An 11176-nucleotide genomic window follows, 5' to 3' on the forward strand; every position below is an offset into this window, starting at 1 on the left:
GTTTCTTTGAGCTTCTACTGGCCTACTGTTCATTTTGTACTCCCTTGTCTTGTTACTGCCTTCAAACCAAATCATCTCACACTTATCAGGGTTAAATTTCACCTGCCACTGATCTGCCCATCTGACCAAACCATTTATGTTTTCCTGTAACCTTAGACCTTCTTCCACACTGTTAACTACCTGGTCAATCCTTGTGTCAATGCAAACTTATTTATCACACCCCTCCCCGCTACATTCTCATCTACACCATTTGTATGTATGACAAACAATCATCCAGCATTCTCTGATGTCATTCTTCCAAAGCATATCTCTTTACATCCTTTCCCTGTGGCAATGACAGCTAGGTTACTGGAATTCCACACCATTACTGAATTCCCCCGGTACAAGTGCTTTGACTGCACTCAGATTGCAACCTGTTTGCGAACAGAAAAGGCTTCCATTCCATGAATGTTCAAATGATATGCGACCATTGTTGAAAAAATTTGGATGTCTGCACCAGACATCCTGGCAGCTACCATGACTCTTTCATATTAGAGAACTCAAAGGTTCCTGCCTCCTTCTAACTTTCTTGGGACACACAGGGATAGTTATTTGGAGAAAAAAGGTACCCTCTCCAAACATGGCTCAGGACACCTTTAAAAAGCTTCAAACTAATGCAGAATGAAGATATACTCCTGCACACACATCGACCAATGCCATAATAGAACTGACAATAACCCTCCTGTTGATGAGTTTTTGATCTCTGAACCATTCCAGGGAGATAGTGCTGCATAGCCCAGACAGGATTTCCTGCATCATTGTTGTATAATGTGCCTTCACAATTACAGCCAAGAAAGTTCTGGATGTAGATAAGTTAGGGCATCAGCAGCAATCTTTTGAGGTTGAAATTGAGGCTGCGTAGGACATTAACCAGGAGAGCTGTCCAAGACAGCATAGTAGAGAAATGTATTATTGTGTGATTACATGAGCAATTCTTGTTTCTTTTATTCCATCAGATAAGAACAATCTTTTTGCAATAAATAGCTGTTTTCTCGTTAAAGACATCTGATGAGTTTTGTTTTTAACTTGAATTTGTCAGTCAGATAAATTGGGGACTTTGGATAGTTTGATTTTTTTTCGTGAATGATGATTCCTGAAATAGTGAGGCTTGATTTCCTGTGCATCACCTCAATGAGTCATGACAATATCTTCACATCACTTGCCCTACATGGCCACGAGGGAAAAGTAAGCAGTCTATGAGATAATGCAGTAAACGGTGCAAAAGTTAGCAATCTCTTACGGCATCCGTCAGGATTTCATATCCAAATTATGTGTAAAGAGGTGATAGCCACTAGATTTCAAGGAATCCTGAGGAATCTATTTTTAACCGTTTCATCATTAGAAACCCTTCAGTCTCACGATGCGTCCCTATATCACTCTCTCCATCACACTTTTTTTCTATATCAATGTTCCTGTATTGCACTATTCTTTTCTCCCTGAATCTCTCTTCCTCTATCGTAGTCTCTTTTTCATCTTCCTCTCTCCTCACATCTCTCGCCTTCCCTGTATCTTCCTCTCACTATCTCTTTACCTCTTTCCTATATAACTCTTTCTTTCCATCTCCTTGTATCTTTTTTCCCTCCACCATACTTTCTTTTTCTGCTTGTATCTTCTCCCCAGTATCACTCTCGTCTCTCTATCTCTCTCACTTCCTGCATGTCTCTTCGCCTCTCCCTGTACATCTCCCCCCACCTCCCTATCTCATTCCCTTTACTGTAACTCCTCTCTCTCCCTGCATCTCTCTATTCCCGAGTCTCTCTCTCTCTTTGCCCTGCTGACGTCTGTCTATTTGCCTCTCCCCCTCCGCCGTTCTCAGTTTTTCCGCTGCCGGTCTCCTGGGGTCAGTCCGTTTGATTTCCTCGGCTCCTTAAGGTAGTGCTGAACTACCTCTCTCCGCACCCTTTGGCGTTGTTTCAGCTTCGCCGTCGAGCTCCTACTGCAAGGACCGCTGCCGCCACTGCCTCCTCTTCTCTCTCATCCCGGCCGCAGGTAAGAGCCGGGCTCCAGCTTCGGAGCCGCCGCACTCCCCAGTCACCAGGGGCCCGCGGCCCGCTCAGTCCTGCAGGCCCACCCGGACTGCAGCTCAAATCAAAGCCGGGAATAGGCCTTAGGCTCGGATCCCGTTATTCCGAGCAGGTTAGGGGCGGCTTCCAGGATTGAGAGGGACAGTGTATGAAAAGGGGAGGAGAGAAAGTAAGATGGGTAGAGGCAGATCAAGGAAGAATAGAGAACGGAGAGAGAGAGAAAGTGACGATGAGATGGAGAAACAGCCGACGGAGGTGGTAATGGGGAAATTGGCAAAATAAAGGAAGGACAAATGAAGAAAAAAACAAACAGGCAAAGGGATCGACAAAAAGCAGAGAGTAAAGGAAAACGTCCTGCAACGGGGAAGTTAGAGACAAAACCCAAAGGAATAATTAAAAGTGTAATTCAAGAGAATGGATTGTAAGGGGAATAAATAAGTCATCAAAAAGAAACTGGAAAGAAAAGAAGGATATAACGTGATAGATGTGTAAACAAAACTGAATGAGACAATCGGGGAAAGAGAAAACAAAGAGCTAGATGAACAGAAACAGAAAAAGAATAACGAGATGAAGACAAAGAGCGAAAAGACAAAGGCCAAATTTGGTGAGAAACGGAGAGAAAGCAAGAGATGGTAAAGAAACAATGATCGTGATAACAACAGATAAATGAACAAGAGGAGGAAAATAAACAGTTGAGTGAATTTCAGAGGAGAGTGACCAACATAGGAGTCACAGGAAGATAGTGAAACGAGTTTGAGGGGAGACGGATGGGTGGTGATCACGTAAAGGACAAAATTCAGAATGGAAGCAATAAAGCAAAGCAGAAATGCCAAGAAGAAACAAACTTGAGAAAAGTGAGACAGAGACACGAGGCTTGATAAGAAGTGTAACTCAGCAAGATGTGGAAAGAGGGGAATACAGATGCAGGAAATCAGGAAGATATCAAGAAACACAGACAAGTGAGAAGCAGTTTGAGAGGAGAGGTGCATAGTAAGAGAGCTGGGAAGAAATTAGGAAAGAGAAGGAATATCAAAGGAGGAATAGGGATGGATGAATGAATATAGGAAAGAGGGACTAGACTAGTGAAAGAATTTGGAAAATAAAGCCAACATGCATGTGGGGAGAAAGAACTTGAGACAATTAGAGTTAAACATAGATATATGGTAGAGAGAGACAGGAAGTGTAAAAGAAAGAAACAAACAGTGGGTGTCAGTGGGAGGTTGGGAGAGAAGTTGTGGGAAAAAGAGAGAGAGAAAAGGATAGGCACGTACTAGTAATAAATACATACTGGACGCACTGGTTCACTCACAAGGGATGAGTTTGACAAAGTCAGTCTTTTATAGAATCCCTACAGCATGGAAGCAGGCCATTCAGCTCATTGAGTCCACAACAGCGCTCTGAAGAGCATTGCACCCAGAACCACCCCCCATCTCTGTAACCCTGCATTTGCCTTGGCTAATCCACTTAGCCGATACATTACTGTAGACTATGGGCTATTTAGCATGGCCAATCCACCTAACCTGCACATCTTTGGACTGTGAGAGGAAACCAGAGTACCTGGTGGAATCCCACACAGACACAGGGAGAATGTGCAAACTCCACACAGACAGTTACTTGAGGGTGGAATCGAACCTGAGTCCCTAGTGCTGAAATGCAGCAGTGGTAGCCACTGTACTGTCATATGCTGAATTAGGCAGTTGTTTTTGTAAATTATAAGGGAATTCGAGGTTATGTGTGGGGGTTGGCAGATATTAAAGGGGAGTTAAGGCCGCAATCAGATCAGCCATGATGTTACTGAATGGTGGAGCAGGTTTGAGAAAATTAATGGACTACTGCTATTTTTTATGTTCATGTTCTATGGAGAGTATGGAAACTGGAGAGTGTATGTCTCAAGCTAGGTGGCGAGGATATACTCCTAAGTTCTTAGAGACGAGCAGTTTTGGAGAAATTGCTTGCATGGGAAGATGTTGTAGGAAGGGAAGTGAGTGCTTGGGATGACAAAAGAGTTGGGCTAGGATGTTCAAGAGGGAATAATTCCTTTTGAATGCTGAAAACCAAGTGAATGTGTATGTTTGATTGTGGCATTTACTGGAGTTAACACAAATGGTGGAGGATAATCCAATTAATGTGGAGGTTGATGGATAAAGGATATAGAAATATAGATAAAATGACAAAGATTGAAATAGAAATATAGTTTATCCATTTTTGCATTTGGTGATATATCTGTTTTATTTTATTGGAGACCTCCTTCTAAGCTATATGATTCTTTAAAATAAAAACTGTTAGTGTTAAAAGATGTTTCTATATTTACATATTTATAAGATGGTTCAAAGTAAATCTCATACAGAATAATAAACTGATGGTTAGAAGGTTAAAGGAACATTTAGATTTTCTAAAGCCTGAGTAGACTTTGTTGTGATCAGAACTACTAAGCAGCAAATTAAGAGAAATATGATGCTGTTCATAACCAGCAGATATCTCAAAGCTCTTTGCAGCCAATGAAGTACTTTTCAAGTGCAATTACTGTCGTAAAGAAAGAAATATACCATTTGTGTGTGGCAAGCTCCCACAGAAAATTGCCCAGGAAACGGAGCTAACTCCCCTGTTCTTGGTGCTAGAGGATCTTTTATGTTCACCTGAGAGTGCAGATGTGACAGATTTCACCAACAGATTTAAGAGTAGCTATTTCCCCACTGTTATCAGACTTCTAAACAGACGTCTCATATATTAAAGTTGATCTTTTTCTGCACATTCTCTGTAGCTGTAACACTGTTTTCTACGTTTTGTTCTATTGCCGTTCTATTGATTCAAATTGGCAGAAGATGGTATCTGTAATGCAAGAGATGATTGGAGGAGGCCAAGATGCATCATCCACACAGCACTTGGCTGAAGATTGCTGCAAATGGTTCAGCCTTATCTTTGGTGCTGTTGTGTTGGGCTGCTCCATCATTGATATTTGCAGAGCTTCCTCCTCCAGTGAGTTGTTTAATTGTACTTATGTAATGTATTGATTTGTCTGGTTACCATGCAAAACAACATTTTACACCGTATCTTGGCACATGATAATAATAAATCAAATCGAAGATTTGACCTCAGTTTGACATCACATTCAAAAATCAGAATCTCTGACAGTGCAGCACTGCCTCAGTGTCAGGCTTGTTTTCTTTTGTGTTAATTCATGTGTGGCATTTGGGCATTGCTGGCTGGCCAGCATTTATTTCCCGTCCCTGATTGTTGTATTGAAGGTGGTGGTGAGCTGCCTTCTTGAATCGCTGCAGCCCACCTGTTGTGAGTTAACCCACAATGCTGTTAGGGAGGGAATTACTTGCCACTGACTTGCTCTTGTAGCTACGTTGTTTATGTGATGAGTCCATTTGAGTTTCGGGTCAATGATAACGCCCACTTCTGAGCTTATGATGGAGGGAAGGTCATTGATGAAACAGTTGAACATGGTTGAGCCTAGGACACTACTGTGAGGAATTCTTGCAGAGACATCTTAGGGCTGAGGTGACTGACCTCCAACAACCACAACTATGACTTCAGCCAGGAGAGAGTATGCCCCGATACCCATTGATTCTAGTTTTGCTAGGGCTCCTTGATGCCACACTCGGTCAAATGCAGCTTTGATGTCAAAGGCTGTCAGTCTCACCTCACTTCTGAAATTCAGCTGTTTAATTCATGTTTTAACCAAAGCTGTGATGAGATCAGGAGCTGTGTGGCCCTAGTGGAACTCAGCAGGTTGCTCCATCATTGATATTTGCAGAGCTTCCTCCTCCAGTGAGTTGTTTAATTGTCCACCACTGAATGTGGCAGGACTGTAGAGCTTATATTTGCTCTGTTGGTTGTGGGCTGGCTTAGTTCTGTCTATCACTTGCTGCTTCTGCTGTTTGGCATACAAGAGTCCTGTCTTGTAGCTTCAACAGGTTGACACCTCATTTTCAGGTATGCCTGGTGCTATTCCTGGCATGCCCTCATGCACACTCCACTAAACCAGGTTTGATCCCTTGACTTGGTGGTAATGTTTTTGTGGGGGATATGTCAGGCCATGAGGTTGCAGATTGCGCTGGAGTACAATTTTCCTGTTGATGGCCCACGGTGCCTCTGGATGCCCAGTCTTGAGTTGCTAGGTCAGCTCAAAGTCTGTCCCGTTTAGCACGGTGATAGTGCCACACATGATAGAGGTTATTCTCAATGTCAAGGCATGATTTCTTTTCCACAAAGACTGTGCAGCTGTCACTCTTACCAGTACCATCATGGATGAGGTAAGGATGAGGTTAAGTATGTTTTTCCTTCTTGTTGTCCCACCTACCTGCAGACACAACCTAGCACCTATGTCCTTTAGGACCTAACCAGCTTGATCAGTAGTGCTGCCAAGTCACTGTTGGTAGTGAACGTGGAAATCCCGTATCCAGGGTACATTTTGCATCCTTGCCACACATAGTGCATCCTCCAAATGTTCAACACAGAAAGTACTAATTCATCAGCAGAGAATGGACAATATGTGGTAATCAGCAGAAGTTTTCTTGTACATGTTTAACTTGAAACTGTGACACTTTGTGGAATCTGGAGTCAATTTTGAGGAGTCCCAGGGCAACTCCTTCCTGACTGTCTGCCACTGTGCTGCGACCTCTGCTAGGGCTACCCTGATAGTGGGACAGGACATATACAGGGATGGTGATAGTAGTGTATGAGACATTGTCTGTGTGGTATGATTCCATGAGCATGACTATATCAAACTGTTGCTTGACTCATCTATGAGACAGCTCAACCAATTTTGGCACTAGACCCCAGACGTTGGTAAGGAGGACTTTGCAGGGTCGATGGGGCTGTTTCTGCGTTGTCTTTTCCGGTGTCTAGGCTGATACCAGGTGGTCAGTCTGGTTTCATTTCTTTGAGACTTTGTAGTGATTGATTCACTGAGTGGCTTGCCAGTTCATTTCAGAGGGCAGTTGAGAGCCAGCCACATTGCAGGTGGTCTGGAGTCACAAGTCCCTGAAAGGTATTCTTTGACAATTGACAATGGTTTCATGGTCATCAGTAGATTCTTAGTTCCAGATTTTTTTTTAATTGTATTGAAATTACACCATCTGCCTTGGCGGGATTTGAACATGAATTCCTAGAATACTAGCTGAATTTCTGGATGAATAGTCTAATGGTAATACCACTAGGCCATCACCTCCAGCATTTTTGTGCTCAAGACCTGAAGTGGGACTCAAACTATTTGATTCAAGGGCAAGAATGCTACTGACTGAGCTGACACTTAGAATTTTCAAAGGTGCAATGTTGCCTGGATTTTTGCCAGCTCTCTATAACTCGTCATATTCAAGATGAAGCAAACTGTATTATTCTTACTTTGGGGATTTAAGTTCACAAAAGCGGACAAGTAATACAGACAAGGCATCTAAAGATAAAAAAAACTCTGACTAATTTTCCTGCACATGAAATACATTCTAAATATAAATATCAAGATCTGTTATTTTGAGATATTATATGTTACATCCCAAACTAACTTGGAGTTATACATACTCTAAAATACATTGTTTAAAATATAACATCGGAAAATGTTGAATCTGTTTAGTAGGACTGGCAGAATCTGTGGCTGCAGAAACAGTTAAGATTGCAGGTTGATCGTCATTTATCAGAAATCGATCAACCAGATCTCTCCAAAGATGCTACCAAATCTCATGAACGTTTCCAGCCTTTTCTGCTTTTATTTCAGACTTCCAGATCTGCTGAAATTTGCTTTTGTGTTAGTTATTTTTATAATGTGTCCTTTGTAGTCATATTAGAAAAAAAAGATAGAATTTTGAGCTATTTCATGTTTACCATAAAACATTATAACTGGAGGGCTTAATAATGTTCTGTTTTTAGCAACGAGTGAATGATTGGTTTGACATTAGATCAGAACAGATTCCACAAGAACATAAATTGAACATATCCTGTGAATCTTTGTTAGCTGTTAATCTTCCTCACTATTTTAACAAATGGAGTGATCTGTGATACCCTACGTACCCTAACAAGAAGTGCTAAGAGTCCTACATTACAATGAATGTTCATGGGATAATAGAATGGTTATAGCATGGAAGGAGGCTATTCGACCCATTATTATTGTGCCAGCACTCTGCAAGAGCCTCTCAGTTCAACCCATCTACTTGCACTTTCCCCATAATAGTGTTGAAGTAATAGAAAAAGGTATATTAATGTACCATAGACATATCTGTCCTCTCCCATTGGTTCAATGGCATCATTCAAGAAAATAGTTTTCTGATCCTGACACCTAACAAAATATACCAAGTATATTTTGGTATTTTTTGTATACTCTCTCCAAGTATAGCATTGTATTTTATACTGATTGTGCAGTACAACAAAGTTCATTCAGATAATTTACTTGTTAAGAAGGGAAGTGTACTATGAACATCTGTAATTTTCTGAGCACTTAATTTTAAATACAAATTATTGCTTTTGCCTGCCTTGCATTTGTTCAGAATTGGATCACATGAGATTGATGAAAACTGTTTCACTTGTGTTACAAGGCTAGCCAAAGTCAGGATGTAATTGATGGAATACTCCGAAGAGCTGCTGTGAGCTGCCATTTGTGGAGTTCTTTTTCTAAAATCGTAATGTCTCACTATGAGTAAATCAAGCTCAGTTTTGTGACCCGTCAGATATCACTGGTCACATTAGAAGAAGAACGGCCAACAGATTTAATTTCTTTAGCAGACTTTCTACAACTGGTGAATTGATACATGTTGATGTGTTCTTTTTGAGTGAAAATGGCTTCTTTCTATTCCTGCTGAAATTACCTTTATCAATTAGAGATTATAGTTGGTGGAATTTTTATTAATAAATAATTAAATTTAAAATACACAAACATGCATGTGAGAATTAGTCATGTGACATTTTTTGAAGAAAACAATGCGAAGTAGTAGTTTTCTGGAAGCATGTTATGTAATTAATATTTTTCCAATGGCTTCACGTTTTGGTGTGCTTTGTTCATATAAGTTCACATGTAATATATGTGTTTTCCTAATGAGAGGGAAGGTAGTTGTCTGAAGCCAGGCTGTGTCTGTAACTGGCTACTGTGTGTGTTGGATTGGCTCACCTCTGATTAAAATAATAATTAAATGGTTACGTATGGTATGACTAATCCTAAATACTCTTTTCTATTCTCTATGACTTTTTTTTGCGTGATCAATCTGTGTCATATGTGAACTTTATCCGGTCCAAAATGAAACTGTAATTTCAAATGATGTGCACATAGTCCACAGAGAAAAAATATTTTCCTCTTTTCCCCTGCAAATTTGCTCTTGATTTTTTTACCTCACTATCCAACATCTGTACCTTTTTCATTTATTTTGATTTACTTTCTTTCTCCTATTTTGTCACGCAGATACTTCTTCTATCTGCCATCCATTGCATAATATTAGTTATTTCTTGCTGATCACAACTTCTAATTCTAAATAGTGCCTCTTTATCCCTCTGCCAAGAAGGGAAGGCTAGGTGAACAGTAGTGGAGGTATAATCTTCAACATGACTGAACACATCCCATAAGTAATGGAGCTATGTCAGTCGGTAAAGAATAGAAAATAATTGAACGATCTTCAGGGAGACAAGAACCAATTACGTTAATCTTGAGATCTGATAGACTGCTTCATATGTAAGGCCAGTCAGATTAAGGAACAATATTGAGGTTCTAGTCAAGAATAAAAGAGAATCTTATTTTAGATATAGACAACTTGGTTCAATTGAATCTTGTAATCCATATAAAGAGTGTAGGGACAAAGGGGGGATATGAGATAGCATTGGCAGATAAGGTTAAGGACAATCCAAAGAGCTTTTGCAAATACATTAAGAGTATGACAGTAACGAGAGAGAGGGAATGGCTCTTTAAAGATCAAGGATGTAGTCTTTGTATTGTACCCCAGAAGATGGGAGAGATACTAAATGAATATTTTTATGCCAGTTTTTACTGTGGAGAAAGAAATGGAGGCTAGAGAACACAGAGCAATAAATGTTGATGTTTTAAAAACAGTTCACATGACAGAAGTGGAAGTTCAGGAAGTCTTACAGAATATGAAGGTGGATAAATCTCCAGGGTTTGACTTAATGTATCCCAGAATGTTATGGGAAGTAAGGGAGGAAATTGTGAGACCCTTTGCAGAAATATTTACTTCATCTATAACTACAGATGAGGTGTCTGATGACTGAAAGGTGGCTAATGTTGTACCTTTGTTTAAGAATAGTTGAGAGGAGAAACCAGGGAATTATAGACCTGTGAGTCTGACTTCAGTCATGGGTAAATTGGAGGCGATTTTGAAAGACAAGATTTATGGACATTGAGGCAAAAATTGATTAGGGATAGTCACTATGGTTTTGTGTGAAGAAAACCATGTCTTTCAAACTTGATTGTGTGTTTTGAGGAAGTTACCAAAACAATTGAGGGCAGTGCGATAGATGTTATTTACTTGGATTTTAGTAAAGTCTTTGACAAGGTTCCGCATGATAGACTAATTAGTAAAGTTAGGTCACATGGGATTCAGGGTGAGCTTGCCAATTGGACACGTAAATGGCTTAACGGCAGGAGACAGAATGGTGCTGGAGGGTAGCTTTTCGAATTGGAGGCTTATCACCAGCGGTGTTCTACAGGGATCGGTTCTCAGTCTCTTTTGTTTATGATTTAGATGAAAATGTAGATAGCATGGTTAGTAAATTTGTGAATAACACCAAAATTGTTGGCATAGTAGACAGTGAAGACCGTTTTCTAAGATTACAAAGGGATCTTGATCAAATGGGTCAATGGCTGAAAAGTTGCAGATAGACTTCAATCTGGATAAATGCAATGTATTGCATTTTGGTACAACAAATAAAGGTAGGGCTTATGTAATTAATGGTAGAGCCTTGGGTAGTGTTGTAGAACAGAGGGACCCAGGGGTTAAGGCACATACTTCTTTGACGTTTGCGTCACATAAATACATGGTTAAAAAGGCATTTAGCTTGCCTTCATTGCTCAGTCCTTTGAGTTTAGGAGTTGGGAAGTCATGTTGAGGTTGTACAGAATATTGGTGAGGCATCTTCTGGAATACTGTGAATCAGAGATAGTAGGAACTGCAGAT

The 11176-nt window shown here is 40.4% G+C and overlaps 1 protein-coding gene across 1 annotated transcript in view; it reads left to right on the forward strand.

Moving 5' to 3' along the window:
• The first annotated feature begins 1382 nt into the window (after positions 1 to 1382).
• LOC109913699 (guanine nucleotide-binding protein G(I)/G(S)/G(O) subunit gamma-7) overlaps positions 1383 to 11176 on the forward strand; it is a 345302-nt gene continuing 335508 nt past the window's right edge. Inside the window, exon 1 of the mRNA XM_048595252.1 lies at positions 1383 to 2028. The gene's annotated coding sequence lies outside the window, so the exon portion shown is untranslated. The remainder of the gene's footprint in view (positions 2029 to 11176) is intronic.

Source organism: Rhincodon typus, chromosome 3 (genome assembly GCF_021869965.1).
Source record: "Rhincodon typus isolate 14 chromosome 3, sRhiTyp1.1, whole genome shotgun sequence".
Lineage (NCBI taxonomy): Eukaryota > Metazoa > Chordata > Chondrichthyes > Orectolobiformes > Rhincodontidae > Rhincodon > Rhincodon typus.